The sequence below is a fragment of the Myotis daubentonii genome, chromosome 5, assembly GCF_963259705.1.
Source record: "Myotis daubentonii chromosome 5, mMyoDau2.1, whole genome shotgun sequence".
Classification (NCBI taxonomy): domain Eukaryota; kingdom Metazoa; phylum Chordata; class Mammalia; order Chiroptera; family Vespertilionidae; genus Myotis; species Myotis daubentonii.
In genome coordinates this window covers 46,423,501-46,446,848 of record NC_081844.1, presented here as the reverse complement: position 1 = coordinate 46,446,848, position 23,348 = coordinate 46,423,501, and the positions used below count along the sequence as shown (strand labels likewise).

General features: G+C 33.8%; 1 protein-coding gene across 3 annotated transcripts in view; it reads right to left on the bottom strand.

Annotated features, from left to right (window-relative positions):
• Positions 1–16,953: 16,953 nt before the first annotated feature.
• The window catches only part of GRIA2 (glutamate ionotropic receptor AMPA type subunit 2), a 124,146-nt gene continuing 117,751 nt past the window's right edge, over positions 16,954–23,348 (bottom strand). For all 3 annotated transcript variants that reach the window (XM_059697709.1, XM_059697704.1, XM_059697703.1), the window contains one exon: positions 16,954–23,348. This exon is cut by the window's right edge and continues 167 nt beyond it. The gene's annotated coding sequence lies outside the window, so the exon portion shown is untranslated.

Sequence of the window (23,348 nt, the reverse complement as noted above, 5' to 3'; positions counted from 1 at the left end):
CCACTTTTTAATTTTACGGAATATATATATATAATTTTGGCGTAAAATCTATAAACTATTGCCTAAGTTAAAATCTGAAAGATTTTCTCCTGTTATTTTTCAAAAGATGTATAATTTTTTATTTAATTACATGATTCACATTGAGTTAATTTTTGTGTCAGTTGTAAAATTAGGTAAGAATTCTTTTTCTTTTTTTCTTATGTTTTTCTTTATTGCCCTATGGCTGTCCAATTGCAGTATTGTTAAAAGGCTATCCTTCCTCCCTTTCATTGATTATTTGTCTTCATTGAAATCAGTAGCACATATTTGTGTTGCTTTATTTCTGGATATTCTGTTCCATTATTTGATTTGCATCTATTCACCAATACCACAAATTCATTTTCACAGTTACCATATAAGTCTTGAAATTGAGTAACTAATTCCTCCAACTTTACTTTTTTTTTTTTCAAAATAGTCTTTCTATTCCAGATTCCTTGTATTTCTGTATAAATTTTCTATAGAAAATCTTGCTGGTACCTTGATAAGAATTGCATTAATCCTATATATCAATTTGTGAAAAACTGACATCTTTACTATATTGACTCATACGATCTATGTACACGGTATTTCTCTCGATTTATTTAGATTTCTTTTATATGTTTTTCCCCTTCAACATTATTGGTTTTCATATACAAATCCTGCATATATCTCATTAGATTTATACCTAAGCATTTCATTTTTTGAGCAATTGTAAATGGTATTGTATTTTTTATTTTTGTTTGCATGTGTTCATTGTTGATATATAAAAATGCAATTGAGTTTTGTGATTTGGTCCTTTATCCTGCAGCCTTGATGAACTCAGGGATTAGTCGAAGTGTGTATAGGCATAACCCATAGACACAGACAACAGTATAGTGATAGCCAGGGGAAGGGGGGAGGGCTGGGTGGAGGTGGGCAAAGGGGGTGGGATGGGGATGTATGTAATAATATCAACAATAAAAAAGAAGTTATAGTGGGTCTCATGGGGTGTTTCTGTACATTTCTTGAGATTTTCTACATGGTCAACCATGCTATCTGCAAATAGGGATAATTTTATTTCTTTCCAATCTGCATACCTTATTTTTCCTTTTTCTTGCTAATTGGTTAGAAGTTCCAAACTATGTTGATAAAGAATAGTGAAGGTGGGCATCTTTGTCTTGCTCTCAATATAAGAAGAAAGGATTCAATCTTTTGCCATTAAATATAGTGTTAGTGTTAGGGATTTTTTTGTGAATGGTCTTTATGAAGTTGAAATTCTCATTTACCAGCTAGATTACCAGCATACCAATGATTCTTTTCTAGAAGTTGAAAACATTTTTAAATTCTCTAGGTCTATGTTTGAAAATAAAAATCATATAACTTGGTGTCCACATGAGCCTAAATTTACAGGTAAGGTAGGCAATGGAAAATCAAAGGATGAAGATGAAGAAATAAATGCAGATCAAATATAAGATTTAGTCATCACGGTACGGCTGACTCCTGTATAACATGTCATGTTATATCCATTATATCTATGGCCTGAATAAAACACACAAAAACCCATGGTATCAAATGTATGGATCAAGGGAAGTTTAGAATAGGCAGGTAAAATTTTAAATATGGGAAATAGGATTTTAAAACAATTTGAGACTCTCTACCAAGAGTAAATACATTTATGACACAATGATTATTGTAAATATATGTGGAATACATATATTTCTAGGTAAGGAATGTTTTTACCTTTAAAGGTGTTTCCTAAACTCTCATTCTGGTAATAGATTTGTTTTCAGTCAGAAATAACTGATATTTGTCTCTGCAACATAAAGTAAAAATAAAATCTGCCATGTTACTCTTTAGAGAGAATTAAATTTACTTTTGACTAAACAGTCTCTACCAGGATAGAAAGAGAATGACAACATTAATTAATTATGCTTCAAGTTATCAAGGACTGGAATTAGCAAAAGTCAGTAACAGGTAAAATATCAAGAAATTAGATTCCTAAGAAATATGTGTGAAATAACTAAATGAATAATTATAATCTTAAATATTGTTTTATGGGAGCAAGCAACCTGTTTCACACAGAAATTAAGATGTTTCCACAAGATGGTAGATCAGTGAAAGCAGAACTAATCTTATAATAGGACAAATAAACCTACTGTTATATATTTACAGATTATAGTGCACCAAGTGCAATGAATGTGCCCCAGCAATATTTCACAGTCAAGTCAACAGGAAAGGGAAAACAACTAAGATGATGTAAACACCTCCTTGCTTCAGTTACCTGTTAACTGTGGCTCCAGCTGTCTGAGCCAGCTGTCCAGTGGTAGCCTGATTCCCTATGTGTATCTGTAGGTGGTGGAAGAATGCCAATTAAAAATAGGCAAGAACTAAATATGCCAGTGGAAACCAATGGACCATGGTGAATCTGCTGCTGCTGTGAGTGCTGAGGGAAAATATTCATTGTGCCTCTTAGGAATGCCAATGTCCCCTTCTCACCCAGTTGATTTTATAACCCTCCCCTTGTTCTAGACATTTTGTCTTCTTAAGTATGGTTGTGTTTCCAAACCTTATTTTGTGTTTTTTATTTTAAATAATTCATTATACTGTTTCCTTCATTATTTCAATTTCTTTTGCTTCTAGTCCTATTTTCTTAGTTGCTAGAATCTTGGGATATCATGAGTGAGTATTTGTCATGTTATTTAGGTTTCTTGACTCTTCTGTATATGATCACTAGTTTTATTAAATTTTTACAAAAACCTATTAAAAGTGAGCTTTACAGTTGATGTTTAATTTGATAGAGATGGAGAAGCGGGGATAAGATTTAACTTCCTGTCTTGGGAGATATAATAAAAAGCTGGATGAAATATAAGAAATTATTTCACAAGACAGTTGACATTAGGAAATGAAAGACAGTTATTCCTGAAAGTGGAGAAACAAATGAGATGAGCCATAATTACTGATTGTGGGAAGTTTTCAGGACATAGTACAGACAACAGGATTCCAGACAGAATCCAGACTATAGAGCTGAAAGTTCAAGGCAGCTAAGGCAGTTAGAATTCACAGAAGAGAGCATGGGAGGGAAGAGATCTTCACAGAGAGAAAACTACAAATATCCATAGAGGAACTCCTTTAAGTGTTCATTTGACTACCAATTAGCACATATGTGTAATCAAAAACTTTATGCCAAAAAAAGAACCCCCCAAAATTAGAAAAAACAAACAAACAAACAAACAAACAGTGCCTGGTTATCAGAGGGCCAGGAATAGTGCCTGTTCCTAATAGCCAAAGTGAAATGGTTCATAATTCATGCAGCATCATTTAGATTCCTGAGAAGAAAAAAATTAACTCTGGACTTAATGGTACTCTCATCTTGACTAATGAAGCCTAAAACCAAAATGACCAGACCAATGCCAAGTCAGTTAACTGTGTGACAGAACACAGATCAATAATATTAAAACAATGCTCAGTATCCAACAAGGTGAAATTCACAATGTCTGAAGTTTTATCAAAAATTACCAGGCATGCATGCAAAGAAACAGGAATATACAATCCAGAATGAGGAAAAATGTCAGCCAATTACAACTGAAGCAGAAATGACACAAATTATAGAATCAATTAGCAAGAACATTGAGAAAAGTTATAACTGTATTCTATGGACTCAAGAAGCTACAAGGAAGACCAAACATCTAAAGTAGACATAAGAGAAAGATTTTAAAGAGGACTTACATTAAATTTCTCTAGCTGAAATCTACCATGTCTGAAATGAAAACTGCACTGAATGGGATTAATCCCAGATTAGACATTGCAAAAGAAAGCATGGTAAAAGACACTATCCAAATGAAACTCAGGGGGAAAATAACATGAAAAAACTAGTGAACCTTAGAAAAACTTAATGTGGCCAACATATGTGAAATTGGAGTCTCCAAAGTAAATAGAGGGTGACAGAAAAAAATATATAGTATTGTACAATTAATGGTGAATCTTTTTCAAAATTTGGTGAAAACTATAAACTGACAGAAGCTCAATGAGCTCAAAACACAAAAATGTAAAGTATGCTAAAGCCAATCATGATTAATTGCTTAAAATAAGTTATAAAGAACAAATAAATTAAAGCAGTTAGTAAAAGACTCGTGTATAGAAGAACAAAGATAAAGGTAACTGATTTCTGGTCAGAAATAATGTAAAGTACAAAACAGTTTGGAACTTTAGTGTACAAAATATATATATGACAAGAATTATACTCATAAAAATTGTATTTCTAAAAAGAAGGTGAAATAAAGATGTTTGAGGCATAGAAAAGCTGAAATAATTTATTACCAGCAAACCTTAGCCACAATAAATGCTAAAAGAGGCACTGTAAACAGAAGAAACATAATTTAAGATGGGAATATGTATAAATAAAAACAAAAGAATACAGGAAATGGAAAGTACATGGGTAAATATAATGATTTTTTTCTTATTTAAATAATCTTTGCTATATAAAGCAAAATAATAGTACGATGTGTTGTTTATAACATAAACTAGAGGCCTGATGCATGAAATTCATGCACTGGGGGTTGGAGGGGTTCCTTAGCTCAGCCTGTATCCTCTTGCAGTCCAGGAGCCCTTGGGGAATGGCGGACTAGCCAGCAGTCTGACATCCTTAGCGCTTCTACGGAGGTGGGAGAGGCTCCTGCCACTGCTGCTGCACTCGCCAGCCATGAGCCTGGCTTCTGGCTGAGTAGTGCTCTCCCTGTGGGAGCACTCTGACCACCAGAGGGCAGCTCCTGCATTTAGCGTCTGCCCCTGGTGGTCAGTGCGTGTCATAGCGACCGGTCATTCCATTGTTTGGTCAATTTACATATTAGCCTTTTATTATATAGGATAACACTAAATATATGACAATAATAGCACAGATACCAGAGAAGAAAAAAAAATATGCTACTCTAAATAAGGTTCTTATTCTATGCAAGAAAAAGCACATTACCACTTGAAGGTAAACTATAAGTTAAAGATGTAGACTATAAATTGTAAAGCAACCAATAAAACAACACAACAAAAAGTGGTACCTAACAAGTCAACAGGGAAATAACTCCAAACCAGAATTTTCCCCAGGACATCACATTACCTTCATTTTTGATCAAATAAATGTATGATTTCCATTAATAATATACTCATGAAAATATTTTGAGTGAAGATAATTGAGCATTATTGTCCTTTCTTATTCTTGATAAATGTGTAAAGTGGTAATTGTAAATATTTATGAGCACATAGATTACAACATATATCCAAGTGCTAAGTAATTATGTCAATTCTGAAGGCTAAATTTACTTTTTAATTTTCCAAGTGATATTAGATACTGAGATACCTACACTTCTTCTGCCTGAAGTAGAATCACCTGCTGAAAATTGAATAGAATGATATATGACAACAATTCTAATTGAACATTTATTCTGTGTCAAACATAGTAGAGGATTTATGTATTCATTTATCCTACATTTTTTAAGAAGTTCTATGTCCTTGGTTCTAAATGTAATGATGTGTAGAATAAAGCCACACCCATAGGGAGTCTACATTTCAGTAGGAGAGAGAGAAAGAGAGAGAGAGAGAGAGAGAGAGAGAGAGAGAGAGAGAGAGAGAGAGAGAGAGAGAGAGAACACCAAAATGTAGGAAAATGAGGTATTTGCTGTCAGTGATAACCATTAAGAAGAAAGTAAAACAGGGTAATTTAATAGAAAGCTACTGGAGGATAGCTCTTCCAAATTAGAGCCTAGGTAAGACTTAAATGACAAGAAAGGCTTGATGGGAGATCTAAGGGAAGCATTTTTCAAGCAAAGGGACAGCCTGAGCAGAGGCCTGAAGGCAAGCACTACTTCTCCATTCAAGGAGAAGCAAGGGCCACTGTGACAGGACAGAGTGAGGAAGTGGAATATTCAAGGATCTGCAGGAACTTGTAGGCCAGGAAGCGAAGTATGTTGTTGTTTCCGAATAAGATGGAACCCTCCTTCCCAGGAGGGTTCTAAGCAGGGTTTGAATGTGGTATTTTATTTGTATTTTTAAGAGATCCACTCTGGAGATCATGAATAAAATGCTGTGACTGAGGGAGCAAAGTGGAAGCAGAGTAACCAGATAAGAGCCTAATTCTGTCCTTCAGGAGGTTGGTGGTGGTTGGACTAATGTCATAACACTGAGGAGATAGAGTGAGGTGGCTGTATTTGGAATATAATTTGAAGGTGATACTGACAGCCCTTGTTCATTTGTTTGATTTAGGAATTGGAAGATTATGTGGCTGGGGAGTCCAAGAATAGCACCCCAATTTTTTAGCTTAGTTTGTATTGGTGCCATACCAGGTCACATTTATTTTTCATATTGAACTTGCCAGAAAGGCATTAAAATTGTGATCTCACAGATGATGAAAGTGATGTTTGGTAGAAAAGGAGCTTCTTAATATCACACAGCCAGGGAATGACAGCATGCAGTTCAGATCCAAAAAGTAATATATTTATTTCCACAATATCATCACACTTAGTGTACTCTTAAATGTTCCCTAGCTGCTTGGACTCGGTTAGAAAATAACCCACAAGGACAAGCTGAACATCAGAGTACCCACTAGGCAAAAGTTGGAATTGGTAGGAATATCTGATATTCGCGTCCTGTAATCCACCAAAAGAACTGGTTCCTCTGCAAAACCTAAATTCTTCTTGAGAATTTCAGTGCATGGGGACTCACAGAGCCCATTGCATTTGTCATCATGTTTAAAATTGTTGAGAAGATCTGCCTTCTGGCTTCCTTGTTGGTGCTAATCCCTCAGCTGTTTATAATCATTAAAATATTTGAAGATATCATTGTTTCCTCATAGGAAAATATCCCAGCTCACTGCACAGGGTTTGAAAAATAGAAAACAAAATTTTATTTTGAGTTGGTTATATATATTTTTTTAAATTTCTTTCCATTGCTAAGGATTTTAAGGTTACAAGAGTAATATCTGATATCTGGCATTGGGTCATTTCTACATGATTGATAGCAGTTTTATTGCCTTTCTATGAACTCTCCTTCCAGTGCCTAAAATAAAAACAGGAAGGAAGAGTTGTAAATAGATGCCATCACTGGTAGATCACCTTGCTCTGAGGAAGCAGTTAGCATGTCAGCCCTATAGAGCTTAACCTCCAACACACCTTTCTTTGTCTTCTATCTTAAGACACTATCAGACAGGAAGGTCAATAGTGATGTGCAAGTCAAGGAAAGATACCTCCCTGCAAATGGGCTGAGAAACCTATGCAGTAATATTTGATTAAAATACCTTTTAAATAATAGTAATGGAGCTATATTTAGAAAAGCCACAATACAAACATTTTATATAACAGATACATTTCTGATTTTGAAGTTTCAATTTCATCAACAGATAAAAAGAGGCTCCATTTTATCTAGGCAAGAAGAGAGTCTCTCCATTATTTGGACACCAATTTCCCTGAAACACCAATAATCATTTAACTAGAAAAACCATACTCTGTATAACACATGCCCTGAAGAATGTAATGTTAACCCAAAGAATAGAGATTCAGAATATATGCTACTCCCTAAACTGTGTAGAGGAATAAGTGAATTCCTACCTGGGCTGAATTAGCTTTGTAAAGATGTCTTTGGATACTCATTTTAGGAGTTTTCAGAATGCAATTAACCATATTAATTTAAATATCCATATTAATTTAAGGAAAATATAGCACAAAGGAACATTATAATGACTTGTTTTTCTTTGTGGGAAATATTGGGTAGAAAAATCCATGAGTTAAGTTCATAGCTATTATTTAGAAATTGTAACTTGGTTTAATTAAATATAAATAATAGTCTAGAATAGAAGAAAATCAATGGAACTTATAAAAAATGCCAATCAAAGATGTAGAAACTAAAATAGTATATGTAAATAGTAATAGTAAATGTAAAATAGTATTCAAAGAAATGTAATTAAATTTCTCAGAAATTTAGAATAGCTTTCATGCCTAGTGATAGGAAATTACTTGGGTAAACATTTATTCATAAGCTCTTAAAATAATATTTTATAAGGAAATGCTCATATTATAAACTGACATGATACAATGCAAGGTAATATATGTGAGGTCCTACCTTAGGCCAGGCACTGTGTTATGTACCTCAATCTATTATATCATTCAATTATATAATGCAATATTCACCACTCTTAAGAAATGAGTACTGTTATTATCTCCATTTTCCTGATATGTTAAGAGTGGAGAGATTAAATGAATTAGCAAGTAGCACCTAATAGATGGTAGAACACCTATTTGATTTGAACCTAGTGTGCCTGCTTCCAAAACCCATCTTAATCATGACTTGCCTCATTTTCCTTAGAATCTTTGCAAATAGTGGACTTAATTACTTCAAAACAATTGTAGTTCATTTTTATTGTTTATTATTCTCATACTAATGTGAAGCAAACAGAACTCTCAGAACCAGTGTCAACCAGTGTCATCACATCCAAAAACTTGTAATTAACAAGGCACTATAATTCTGATGGGTGCAGCAATGTGCAGTCATAGTATCTCCTTAACATAGGAAGTTAGGGGTTTGCAAAACTCAGTGTTAGTGACCATGACCCCTCAATCAGTAAAGGTTTCTTGAACCTTTTAATTGTGAATTTCTATACTATTCTTTTCCACATTTGGTCCTTGTTTTGGGGTACTCACTGAATAATGAAAGCATGATATATAATAGTTAAATTTATATGTTTGTATAGCCATCTAAGGGGATATTAATTTCTCTTTTTCTATGTGACTAGCTTTGGTTTATCTGGTTTATTTTAAGTGTCACTTGCTATAGGAATTCCGTAAGCACCATTCTCCCTAATACTCCATGCATATGTCTACTTGTAAGATGTTCTTGATTTTCTTTCTACCTTTATTCGCTGCTTCTTCACTGATTTCTCCTCAAATACCCACTCCCAAGCATTTGAGTGTCTAAGATTCAGCACTTAGACTTCTTTGGTAATATTTTATCCATTTGTATAACTTTAAGAGATGACTCAAAATTTATATTTCAACATGAGTATATCCAAATAACTGCTTGATTGCATCACTTGTAGGTCTAAATAGGTATTCTGAATTTCTATGACCAAAAGTAAAGTTCTTGATTTTTTCACCCCACCATATATAAAAAAAATGATATAACAAAACAAAACACATAATTTGCCTCCTATCATTTCCAGTTTCAGTAAATAGTACCTGATTTTTTGTTCACCTTTGTATTTTCAACACTTAAAATAATCCCTCAAGCTCAGGTATGCAATGAATATTTGGTGAATGTAGGAATACATAAATTGTAATGTAATTATATTCTATAGGCTTGTGTCCCCAATAGCATCAGCCCCTCTCTTTTCATTGCTTGATGCATAATGAACTTAATAAATATTAGTGAGTGAGAATCTTAGTAAATGAATGAACATAGGTAACTAAAAAGCATTTCCATGGAGCTGTAATTAGGGAAAGTGTGATGTAGGTGAGCTCTTTACACCCAGAACACCAAATATTTAATTTAGAGAGAAACTAAACTACTTCTTTCTTCCCTGATTGTGATTTCTGATTAATATTTTGTTATTTTTGATTCATTAGATACAGGTTAGATAGGACATATATGAATAATTAGTTGCACATTATTAGCTGTCAGTACATTTGACACCAAAAAATAGATATAATTATTAAAAGGCAATTATATTTTGAAGAGTTATTGAAACAAACTCAGTATCCTCAATTCAACGTGTGAGATTCTCCTTGACCTTGAACATGGCTATGTGTTTTTCATTCGTTATTATGGCCTTCAGCCTAAATTCCAACTGCAAAGATAACATTTGAAAGAACAGATAGAGGGCATAAAACTGAAGATAGAAGTAGCATTGTAGTACCTACACGATGGCTTGGGAAACAGATTGGAAGATTCAAAGAGTGTTTTGATAAATCCTCAGACCCTCTTAATGTGCTTTTGGTTGTTAGTATTTCTTATCATAGAATTTTTCTAGGAGCTTCTCTAGCAGTTTACATTTTCAGAACTGACTTTTTGGCAATATTGGCTTGAAAGAAAGAGCAGAAATGATTTCTGTTCACAAAATTAATTGAGAAAATTTTACCACCAAAAAGGAAGGTATAAAGATTAAGTTGCTCTTTTTAAGAGCAAAGAAGAAAAATTCATTGAAGAGAGGTGTTTCAGTCTCTTCTAGTGTGAAAAAAATCAGTTTTAGGGTAAAGAAAACATGACATTTGAGAAGCACTTTCATCTGAATAGGTGACCTATTCATTCAGGCCTGAATAGGAAAGTGAGGGCATGGTTCCAACCACAGTAATGTTACTCCCTGCAGAGTAGACCAATGTGATACATTAGGAAGATCAGGGACTGGAGGCCAACGGGCTGGCCCTGGTAGCTGGGGTTCTGACACCGCCTGGCTTTCTGAATATGGGTGTGCTTCTTAGCCATTCTTAGTCAGGCACATAATGATGACTCCTTTCTAATATGTTCACTCTAATGAGCAAACAAAGTCACCTTTGTTCAAATGAGGAGCACACTCAGAAAAGGAGGTCCCATGGCCCTTGTGGTAGGTGGCAACTGAATGAAATACTTGAGGAGCTACGGAAAGGTGTAGAGCAGAAAGAGCATGGCAAAGCTGATGAGCAAGAGGGAGGCCATTCCACTCTATCTTCTCTAGTTTTCTACTCTTCAGACTTATCTGGTATTTTCCAATTTCCAAGATTTCCTGTGCACTGTCTCCTCTGCCTGAAACCTCTTCCTCTAACACATTCTCTCCTTTTCCATACCTCCCACTTGTCCTTCAAGTTTCAGTTTAAATGTCCTTTCCCCCAAGGAGTGACCGCCAACCTTGTTGCCATGGCACATTCTTCTTCATAACTCTAAGCTTTTATTGTGATTACTTGCACAAAATCTCTCTTACCAGTCACAACGGAAGCTCTAAAAGGGCAAGGAAAATGTGTCTTTTAATCAACACTGTCATCAAAGCACATATATAAATGTCTCATATGTGAGTGGGTGCTCAAATATTTGTAGGATGTAGTAACAAATACTTTACATCTCAAAAGAATCAGGACTATAGTAAAGAAACAGTAGAAGGATTGAGACATATGTAAGGAATAAGTGAAAGTAGATAAATTTAAAGAAAATCTTGAACAATTGTGTTTTCCAGATAAAATAGACGAAACATAACTGTTAGAAGTACCAGGTATTAATGACTCGAGGGCCACAGTGGGTTCTTAAACTGGACCGGAGGGCCGGAACAAAAGCATGGATGGAGTGTTTGTGTGAACTAAAATAAATTCAAAGTAATCATCATTACATAAAAGAGTACGGTCTTTTTTCTAATCCCTTCATCTACTGATGGGCACTTAGGCTGTTTCCAGATCTTAGCTATGGTGAATTGTGCTGCTATGAACATAGGGGTGCATATATCCTTTCTGATTGGTGTTTCTGGTTTCTTGGGATATATTCCTAGAAGTGGGATCACAGGGTCAAATGGGAGTTCCATTTTCCGTTTTTTAAGGAAACTCCATACTGTCTTCCATAGTGGCTGCACCAGTCTTACCATTTGCAACGTCATGGATGGAACTGGAGAGCATTATGCTAAGTGAAATAAGCCAGTCAATAAAGGAAAAATACCACATGATCTCACTCATTCATGGACAATAGAGACCATTATAAACTTTTGAACAATAATAGATACAGAGGCAGAGCTGCCTCAAACAGATTGTCAAACTGCAGCGGGAAGGCCGGGGAGGGTTGGGGGGCAGGAGGTAGAGGGGTAAGAGATCAACCAAAGGACTTGTATGCATGCATATAAGCATAACCAATGGACATAAGACACTGGGGGATAGGGGAGGCTAGGGGACTGTCTAGGGCGGGGGGATAAAATGGACACATATGTAATACCCTTTGTAATACTTTAAGCAATAATAATAATAAAAAAAGAAAAATAAAATAAAAAAATAAAAATAATTTAAAAAAGAGTACGGTCTTTTTTTCAATAGTTTTATTCACTTCAAACGGGCCAGATCTGGCCCGCGGGCCGTAGTTTGCCCACGGCTGGGATAGAGTCTGTCACACAAGACAGGTTCAATAAATACTCATTGAGTAAGTAACTATATAATTACATGAATGCGTGGACAGTTAACATGAACCCTCTGAGACTCTGATATGACAATCTAGATGTGATTTTTAACACAAGGAACAATGCTTAAATGTTAAAATGAATTACACTATAAGGAAAAAATATTAAGAATTGTTTGGGAATTTTTCTACTTGGTCTATGGATGTTCAAAATACCTTGATTAGTATTTGTATACATTCTTAAATGTGAAGTGCAAAGGGAAAAAGATTGGTTCTAAAAGGTTTCTCTTACATCTACAAATATGATGAAAATGTAATTATGTTATTCTATATCTAAGAAGGTTCACATTGACAATAGTAGCCTAAAAACCAAATGTAACCAAGAAGGGATTTACCAAATGGAGAAACAATTTTTATTGGAAAGATAATAAATTCAATTTTGAATCTATTCAAGATGAAATGATCATTGAAATTTCTAGCTGTAATTGAGACTTAGGGCAAGTTATGTAATCTCCTTTGCCTCTATTTCATTAAGGTGCTGTGGATATAGTAATGGTATCAAAATCATATTATTCCTATATTAAAAGTATTGATATATGTAAAATGTTTAAAATAGTGACCGGCAACTAACATATTCAGTGAATATTAGCCATTATTATTAACTAGTGTCTCGGTGCACAGATTCTTGCACATTGAAAAGAAATTAATTAGAAGAAATATTTTAATATCACTATTTGCATCTTGCTAATAAAAGAAAATAGGATTCCACTGAGTCTCCTATCTACCTACTCCAGGACTTCTGTGAGGATCAAATGAGATGAGGCACAGGAAAACGCTTTACAAACATTTGGTTAAAGTGTAAAATGTTTGCACCTGCTTATAAAGCAAGTCGTGTTTCTGGGCTGAAGAAATTGCAAGGAGGCTAGTAGCTAGGGAGAGGAAGCCAGGTGTTGCTACATGATGTCATTACCGGACGCCCACAGCCAACGTTTCCGCAGGGTTGGGCTGTGGGCCGCATTTTGTGCCATGGGGTATTGGCAGCATTGGCTGTGATTTGGTGGGGTGTCGCTCTGGGGTGGTGGCAGGGCCTGTGTCCCACTTGGGGGAAGCCAAGTGTTGGTTTGTCAATGCCAGGTCCGTGGTGCCGTTTATTTTTAAATGGCCAGTGAGCGTCATGGCAGCTCCTGCGTTGAGCATTTTCCCCCCTGGTGGTCAGTACGCGTCATAGCTACCAGTTGGATGAATAGACACTTAGCCTTTTATATATACACATGATATTAATCATATTAGCAAAAATATTTTTACCAAACAGTTGCATTTATAGGTCTAGAACTGAACGAAGAGATTAGAGCTATCCACATATGTTTGGGAAAAATCTCAGCAGAGAGATGGTGATTAAATCAATAGGGAGAAAAGGGTTCCCCCAGAGAGAAAGAGAGCATTTAATTTGAGAAGAGGTAAACTAGAAGGGAAAAAAAATCTCCCGGGAAAATCTACATTTATATTGTGGATTGAAAGGGTTTATACAGTGAGGGAAGCTAAGAAGACATGGAAACAATACAAGCCTTTTTGTAAGGAAGTCACTATAAAGATTGTTCAGCAAAATAAATATCTATTGAGTTAGAAGATACTTGAGGAATCTGACCAAAAGTAATATTTTTAAAGCAGCCTTATTTAAAAATAATGTGCTATAAAAATGTTTCTTTGGAAAAGGAGATGATTCATATTGAAGTTTCCTTCCATTTTCTTAGCAATTCTGCTCTGGCTCCAAACAGCAAAACTAAAGCTAATGTTATGCATTCTCTTTAGATTCCAGTTGAGCTATTCTCTTTTATTAAGGGAGCAAATGTGTCAGGGAATCTCACTTTAGCCTAAGTGACTTATTACAATAGTCTTTCCAACTACACTTAATACTGTCTCATGGGAACCTGAGTGCTCTTTATAGACCTACACTCTGGGCACCTGTCTGGCTGTTTGGTGAGTCCTATCCTAATTAAGTTTTTCTATTTAGAAAACATTTTTATTACATAACATTGTACTGTGACCTGTACCTTCCTTCCCATGTGACAGCTACAGTGCTCCCGCAGAAACCATCATGCCCCACTGTGAAACACTTGTGCCTCTTACTGGCTATGTGACTGAGCCAATTACTTACCCTCAGAGTGCCATTCTGCCTCAGATTCCTTATTTGTAAAATGAAAAATAAGGCCATAACATGTACTTAATAGTGTGATGCCTTGCACATAGTAAGTGCTTTGTAGTGAAAAGCACTTATCATTATTTTGGAAAAAGTTTAAGTACTTGAAGATGATGAATAAGAAATATTTATTCCCTGCCTTCAGGAAGCTCATACTATATAATAAAGGAAATAACATTGCTTTTGTATTAGAGAGATTTCCACTAGGGACAGAATTTGAACAAGAACAAAGTACTTAATCAACTTTGTTTGGAGTCCAGCAGGTGTGAGAAATCCAGGTTAGGTGATATAAGATAGGAAAGTCTTCACATGCTATTTGAGAGATTACTAAGCTTGTGCTAAACCATGTATGGGAAAGATTTTTATAGAGTCTTATTAATAAGGGGAACTAAAAAGCCAGACAATCATTGTCATATAGATGCCTGTGAAAGAAAGCTGGCCACATGGATAGAGCACATAATGGAAAACATAAAGATAAAAGAGACAGTTGAAATAGTAAGCCATGCCTGGTTTCAGGCAAAAAAAAAAAAAGATAAACTTTATGCTTGTGAAAATATTTTCTTGTTTTGCCATTGTATTGGGAAAGACAATATGGTAGTAAAAATAATGTGGTAATGTATGAATAATGGATATAAATCTGAGAATCAAACAAGAAAATGCTTTGTAATTTATATATTGCTGTATAATATTAAATTTTTCTATGCAGAAGTTTCATATAAACTATAAATCTAGATATTAGTATTTTTAATCTAATAGAGCTAAAAATCACTATCTTAATGAATGTTTCAGGACATTATATATACTCAATCTATAATCTCAACCTGTTCTTCACAGTTTCATTTGCAAAATGTTTTCACATTTTCTAAAGGCAAATTAGTATGTAATATTTACCACTTGTATTTGTATTTATAATCCCACCTTTTTAAACAATGGTTTCAGGACAGCCAATAAGCACAGATGGGCATGTATATTTCTTTAACAATTATTAACTGAAGTATTATATTTTCCTCACAAATATTTAAGACATCAAAAAAATAAATATAAGTAGTTGCATTAAAAACACACATATGTAGCTATAACATTCTGTCATGCTGTATCTCTGGCCAGTTCTATGCCGTATGTCCCACTCAGAGTAAGAAAAGTTTTTGCATAGAAATTCAATTGCAAGAGTGCATCCTAATTCAGCCATTGATTTTTTTTTTTTAAGAGTTGTCCTGATGAGTAGAGCATTCCTATTCTTCTACTATGTAGATGTGCATCTGAGAACTAAGGAGAACTTATCTAGTAAAGGAGGGGGAAAGGATTGGAATAGGGAATTAGCCCTGGGCTATGATCCTGACTTGTCCTTTACCAGTGGTATACAGTTGGCCAATGGCTTTGCCTTTCTATGCCATACTCAGTACTATATCATCAGGGAAATGGGTTTCCTTAAGATGAATATGACGCAAGAAGATTATACTGGGAACCAATTATTCTTCAATGTTGGGAACTGTTAATTCAGATACTCGGGGTACATACTCTTTTCCTATATCCAGAACACCATTTCCAGATAGGAAGCACAGTTTTGTTTTCCATATTTTGGGGTTTTTTATTTTTTTAATGAAGAAAAGGAGAAAGATGAGATATAGTGTAAAAATAACTCCAATATATTTTCCCATGTGGAGATGATTTAGCAACTAATTATGAAGTACAAACCTTAGAAGTTCAATTTTGAAGATTTAAACACTTCAAAGTAAATTTCAAATACAAAAAAGCAAGGCCTAATTTTGGGCTTGAGTTTAGTTACATTGATATACGCTACCTTAAATAGTTGCTTAATTAATTTCCTTTTGAAAACCCCTTTAAAATCTCTAGAATAATCTACTTTAATCCCTTTCAAACTTTTGAGTTAAAAGACTCAGAAAATATGAAAAACAATGTTATAAATAATTAGCAGAAAAAATACTGTAGAGGATGTGGAATTTTTTTAATACACGCATGAACATACACACAGAAACATAAACAACATTAAATAAAAAGGAACAAAGACGTGTCATTCGCTTTAACACAAATAGCTGACAAGATAATACACATAAAACAGATGTGGAAGGCTTTTAAGATACAGACTAAATATAATTATAAGTCCAAAACTGCATTTTTATTTAAAAAGAAACCTAAATAAAGATGTCAGCTTTACACTGATTAACCATATTAACTCACGCTGACAACTAAGGCACATATTTGCAAGAAGAATGTGTAAGAATGGGTATGTTATCTATGATCTCAACATCTCGTTAAATTAACTATTATTTGTGATTGGAACTCATGACTTAGACTTCAGTAAAACTGTCCTCTGACCAATTGAGACCACTGGCAAACAAAAATCTAACTTGGGGAGGAATAGAGGCATAAGCAAAGCAAGTGTATAGTATATAGTTAATAACACTATAGATTTCCATTGTCATAATTATTTCAAAAACTTGCAAATCATTTTTATGAGGCTATTTTCATTAATTCTGTAAATATTTACACAAATGTATTTTTAGATATGGGACAAATATATCTAATAGCTTAAAATTTTAATAACCACAGAATTCTTGACCATAAGATACTGGGGAAGAAAAAGCTAGTTTTACATGAAAAAAAACCAAACCCTCTAACTTGTATTATAATAAGTCAAACAAATAAATGGAAAATATGCACAAATTTATTTATAATTGATTTTGATTCTGATTCTTACCAAATGGACAATATAATAGGTGATAATAAATAAAATACCATGGTTATACTGTATAAATTCCAAAATTTTAAATATATTTTTCTTTAGGTTAGGAAATCCAACAAAAATTCTCATTGAATTTAGGAGTGATTTAATGTAAATATTTAAATAAAAAATGTTAAGTAACATTTTTAAAATGATAAGAATTTATTTTAGTCTTGTCATGAAAATTTCTAGATTGACAGGCTCATAGTTGAGAAATTACCAGCCTGTTTTTAATATATATTTTTCCTTAATTTTAGTTTCAGTTTAAATGCAAAATACAACTTAGCTACTGGCCATAAATATGTTGAATCATATTTGAACTTTTATCTAAAGAAATTGATTCTAGATATAGGTAAGCCATGCAGGCAGCAACAATTTAGAATTACCAAATTGTGATATTTGTTCATGGATTTAATTTGACTCTTTGAAAATAGAACTATTGATTGAATACCAAATAAACTTATGGACAATACAATCTAAGACAATTTTTGAGAGAAGAAATATGCATTTATAGTTAAGGAGATGGTGAATGTTATTAGTTATCAAATATCTGTTCTAACTTAAAGTTTGAATGTCTTGAGTTAAAAATTGTTAGACAGAAATATATAACTTCTAAGTATTATAAGGCTACCCATATACACATACTATTTCTAAATAAATGGGATCAAAAAAGTACATGTTTTAAAGAAAATATAATGCTTAACCTTCAGAATAGAAGTTACAAATGCAGCTCCTACTTTTCACCTATATTTATTCAAGGTAAATTCAATTAATATTTGTTAGATGGAATTAATGAATAACTGAATTAATAAATGAAAGTTATAGAACTGCTTTTCTAATGTTTTGAGGGATTAAAACAAATTTGGAACTTTATAACAAAACCTTTTTCTGTACCAAGTGACACTCCGGTGCATGAACTCATTCCTTCAAACCATTTAAGAAGAGACAATATTGCATTATGTTTTAAATAATCATATGACATTTCCTTTCATCATTCCCATGAGACAGTCCTAGTATCCACATACTCCAGTTGAGAAGACAGACAAAGGGAGGCTTGAAACAAGGGGAGATAAAGCTAGAATCCTGGTTTTGACTCCCTCCCAAGTGTTTAATCCACTCCCCCACATTCCAATTTACAATAAAATGAAATTGGCACATTAACCTGAAAGGAAAGAAGAAAAGAAAGAAAAATGACCAAAGTCATTCACAGTAAATTCAGGCATATCCAATGAAGTAACAGTGAGTTTAGGCATATCCAAAAAGGAATTTGGCTCTGAAATGGCAAAACTGACTTAGAGCTAATGGGGGGAAAAGGCAGTTAAAGAATAATCTGGAAGTGTTTGAGAGTGGAATTAAAGTGGAGATTTGGCTTATGTTCATTGTGAAGTGTCTTTTAAAAGAAATTCTGATGAGCAAACATGTTAAAAATAGAATTTCTACTCTTCCTGTCTCCTGGAAAGGCCTCTCATTTCCTATAGAAACGATGAAATGTGCAGCTCCGTAAGTACATGGAGGAATATAACAAATTTTCCAATCATCGGCACTGGTTATGTGAGGGATGCAGAAATAGAGCTTAACAGGACATTTTTATTTCATGCAAGAAATTCTTCATCATTTATTATAGTTATTAAGAAGACTCTGAAACTGTCAGTCCTGTCTTTGACAAAATGAATTGCATTTTAAGTGCCCTCAAAGCAAAATCTCTCATGAAGGACAAGCCAGAAATAGATGGGATAACACAGGAAAAAAAGCAGAAAGCAAGATGAATGAAACTAAAAAATGAGATGCTGTTTGAAGTATAACATATTTTAAAAATGGCAGGAAGAGAATGTAAAATGGCATAGCAAGAAGGGAATACATAGAGACAGGATATACACGTACAAATTCTTATGATCCAGATTTCCTCTAGGCACTTTCTTACTTGCATTGGTTATGAGATCATTTGTGTTAGTCTCTGTGCTTGAATATCAGCATGTTTACATAAATATCTTTGAACCTTCATGTACTTAGAGTGCCATATGCTGTCTATGAGTCGTCATTTTAAAACACAAAATAGAGAAAATGCAATTTGTTGATTAGTATCTGATAGACTTTGCAGTGTTGTGGTGTAGCCAAAACAACACATTAAGAGAATGAACTCCTCCTTTTAAAAAAAAAATTGATGCAACTTTCACAAATCACTTAATGCATCCTCAAATTCTCATTGGTAATATCATGACGATTATTTGTACTTACCCATCTTTAACATTGGTGATTAACCAATTTTAAGTATTGGAATCCCTTGCACAAAATTTACTCTACTTTTAAATAGTTACACTATTCTCCTAATTCCTTTAATACTCTTTTGAGAGTTTATATAAAAATTGTTAAACAGCCAATAAACTCTTCAAAGTTTATAGCGTATTATTAAAAAACCATGTTATTTAAAATTGATAATGCAGAGAACCTATGTAACTAATTCAATCAATCAAGCTACTTATTTCATTTGAAATGAAGAAAAGTGAAATATTTGCCTGAATTACACTTCATTTTACAAGACATATTAGTGGGCTCTCAAGTGCAATATGTAATAAACTCTATCCAACCTAAAAACAAGTATAAATACCAGAAACACATTTCAAGGTAGAAGTGATGCTTGAGTTATTTGTTTCAGTTTACTGGGTTGACAGCTCTAGGAGATGGATGAGACAGGGAACAGAGAAAAGGGAAGAAATCACATTGTATTATATTCTAATTAGTTTCAACAAGTGATTTTTAATGGTATGTCAAGGTGTTGTACTGAAATTACTCTGTGGGGTTATTATATTGTTAATATTTCTCTTCATTTGCTAAATTGACTACCACAACCACCAAAAATATTTAGAGCATTTACAGAGTGAAAAGTTAAGATTATTTTTAAGCAGATGTATTGGTGTATTCATCTATAACACATTCAATATATTAAAATCCACCAAATGTTATAAAAGAAATTTCAATATGCAGTTTTGAAGAACTAAAATGTCTTAATTTTTGGACTCTGCCTAAGAACTCTCTAAATATGAAAATAATCACCTTTGCAAAAAGGCAATAAAAATTTCAAGAGTACTAGTTATTAATACTCCCAGTAAAACAATAAATGAAGGCATTTTTGAAACATGTAAACCTGGAAATGTTTTACCTTGTGGAATTTTTAAAGTAACCTTCCTGCTCGTTAATGTGCCTATAATAGCAGCTGAAGGGACACAGCACAGCGAGTGCAATGGCTGAAGATAGTAAAGCAGGACACATTTTAGCAGTAGAGTGTGTCCTATATAATAAAAGGCTAATATGCAAATCGACCAAATAGTGGAATGGCCAGTCACTATGATGTACATTGAACACCAGGGGACAGATGTTCAACACAGGAGCTGCCCTCTGGTGGCCAGTGTGCCCCCACAGGGGGAGTGCTGCTCAGCCAGAAGCCCTGAGCCAGGCTCACAGCTGGCGAGTGCAGCAGCGGTGGCAGGAGCCTCTCCTGCCTCTGTGGTAGTCTGATATCCACTGAGAGCTCCCAGACAGTGAGAGGGTGCAGGTCAGGCTGAGGGACCCCCTGGAGTGCATGGATTTCGTGCACCGGGCCTCTAGTCTGTTATAAAATGAGAAATGTAATTAACCAATATCCATATTCCTACTTATGCCCAAAGCACTTAACGACTGCATGTTTGGAATATCTAAAATGGTAAATTATTTTACCTAAAAAAATCGAGGCTAATTGTATTTTGTTACATTTGCACCTGGCTGACATGTAAACTGAGCAAAGATGTCATTGTGCCGTAGAAACAGCTGCGTTTGGGAACAAATCTAAATACATTTTTGGTTTCTCATTATTATTAGTTTGAAGAACTATTAAGTAAAAAATAAATAAAGATCTTTGCCTTTTGTAAGAACATGTTTTATGTATGATTGAAGTTTTTACAGCACTCCGAGAAAAAGCCATCCGATGTTAGATTTAAAAATAAAATCAAAAGCATTTTCTGACATAGTACACATGAAAAATTGGAAATTCCAATGTCTTCAATAGAAGTTATAGAAAGTGTATGTCTCCTTGGACTTTGACACCCACTTAACACAGCAGAAAATAAGGTACTATACTGTAAACAAAAAAGTACAGTAAAGGACAGTTGTAAATTTACATAAGAATAGTTCATAAACATTTTGGTCTTCCCATAACAGTTTTTATATAAAATGATTAAAAAAACCTCAGACAGCTGTCATCACTCTTGTTTGACCACTTTTCACTTAAATGCACACAGACATATTTATATAGCAATATATTGATGCACCGTTACATGGGTATTAAACTATGATTACTGCTTGTAACTGAGATGTGCATTATCCATTCAACATTATCCATAGTTGGAATACTCTTACATTATGTATTCTTGTCATGTTGTATCTATAAAAACATGAAAATATAACTTTACATTATTTCAATTATTTACATTAGGTTCAAGCTTGACAGAGAAAATTCAATAAGCTACAATTTTTAGAAGAGTCGGCCCAGAGGTACAATAAATAGCATTAATTGTATATAGTCATCTTTTTTTATTTTTAAAAACTCATTTTAAGTACAATATGGAAACAATTAGTCTGCAATTTGGTCATTCTAGCATTTATTATTAAAATTCAAATTGCACCTCCCAATTTGAGGAGAAATGCACTAACTCATATTTTGTTATCTTCGACTCTGTGATAAGGGACAGCTAACTTTAGTGAAGAACATCATGATGGCACATGTCGCCATGTTCAATGGAAGTGGTTGCTATTAAACCTTACATTTCTCTTTCCCTTCTCTGAAATATAAAGAGTATATTTTCAAAGCACTTAGGTAAATACCAAGTGCTGCACAAGAATAAAAATATTGAAAATAACTACTGGGTGCCTGTTTAAAACCCTAAATTAATTTTGTTTTAGGAGGCTTAATGAAAATAAATGTGTGTGTTCTTGAAGGGAAGATAGCTCCTTTAAATTTTTTTAACTAGAGAAATATAAGTTCTTTAGTCAAAAGTTACAGAAATGTAATATTTTATCCACACTGAGCATATTAAAATAGCCATTGCACTTGAGGAATGAGTATAAAAATAATAGATTAGGGTTGGGTTTATTGATGGCAATGGGAAGAAACTCTCTTACAGGTGATTCAAAGTGCTTATGCTATTCATAATACCTAAGGCTTATGACAGCTCTTATAATTAAAAAAACAAAACAAAAAACCTTAGATTTAGTTTATCGAGTTTGATCAATGGGCACCTATCTAAAAAGCTACTTTCAAGGCATTCCTAATGTCTAATACTTCTCTTCTGCAAGCTCAAACACTTTAAAATGGAACCTCACATACTGAATATTCTGATTTTTTTAAATTAGTTTCTTTAATCTATTAGCATTTACCTACATAGATTAAATGCTTTACATTAAACATATATTTATATATAGTAAGACATACTAAAAACAGAATCAGGTATTGTTTGGGGACGAGTTGAGACTTTTAAATACCACCTGGCCTTCTTTTATTAAAAGGGGACAATTTTCTCTGGGAACCTAATAATTTGATAGTGTCTTTAAACTCACTTGATTTATGACCAAACTGTAGCTAAGCAAAATTAACTGGACCCCTTGCAAATAAAACAATAGAAAATGTTTATTTCAAATGTCAAGCATTGCCAAGTAATTTTATATTAACACCAAATGTTAAAGAATAGGATACATTAAAGTTTTAATAACAATATTAAATTACAAGATTTGAATCTCTCTTTGTTTTCTTTCCTTAACATTTACATATTTGGCTTTGGAAAATACAGAACTGATACCTAATCACTTCCCACTCCTTTGTTGTTGTTTTTTTATCTTCTCCAACCAATATGGAAGCAAATTTATTTAAAAGCCAGTTTGTTTGTGAAAATACCTAAAAATATTTTTTTTAACTTTAAGTGTTTTTTTTTCTTTTTCTTATAAAACATGTCACATCTTGATGCAGTTGATGTCAAGTGTGCTTAAGTCATTATGAATCAAGAGACTAACAACAGTGGCTGCAGAAACGGGTTTGTTGTCTGTACAAAGGTTTCGGTTAAAGTATAGTACTCCCATGTTAGCTGTGCACGTCCACCAAGCTTCCTCTGGAACCGGAGTAGAAAAGGATGTTGTGTTTTTAATTAACCATTCCTTACAATTCAAGATGACTTCTAGTTATTTAGGAATTCTTGGCTGAAAGAAAAGTCTTCAAGATACTGGATGCCTCTCACCATTTTGACAATAAACACACAAGAAAACCATTGTGTAAGGCACTCAAAAGGTTCTTATCAA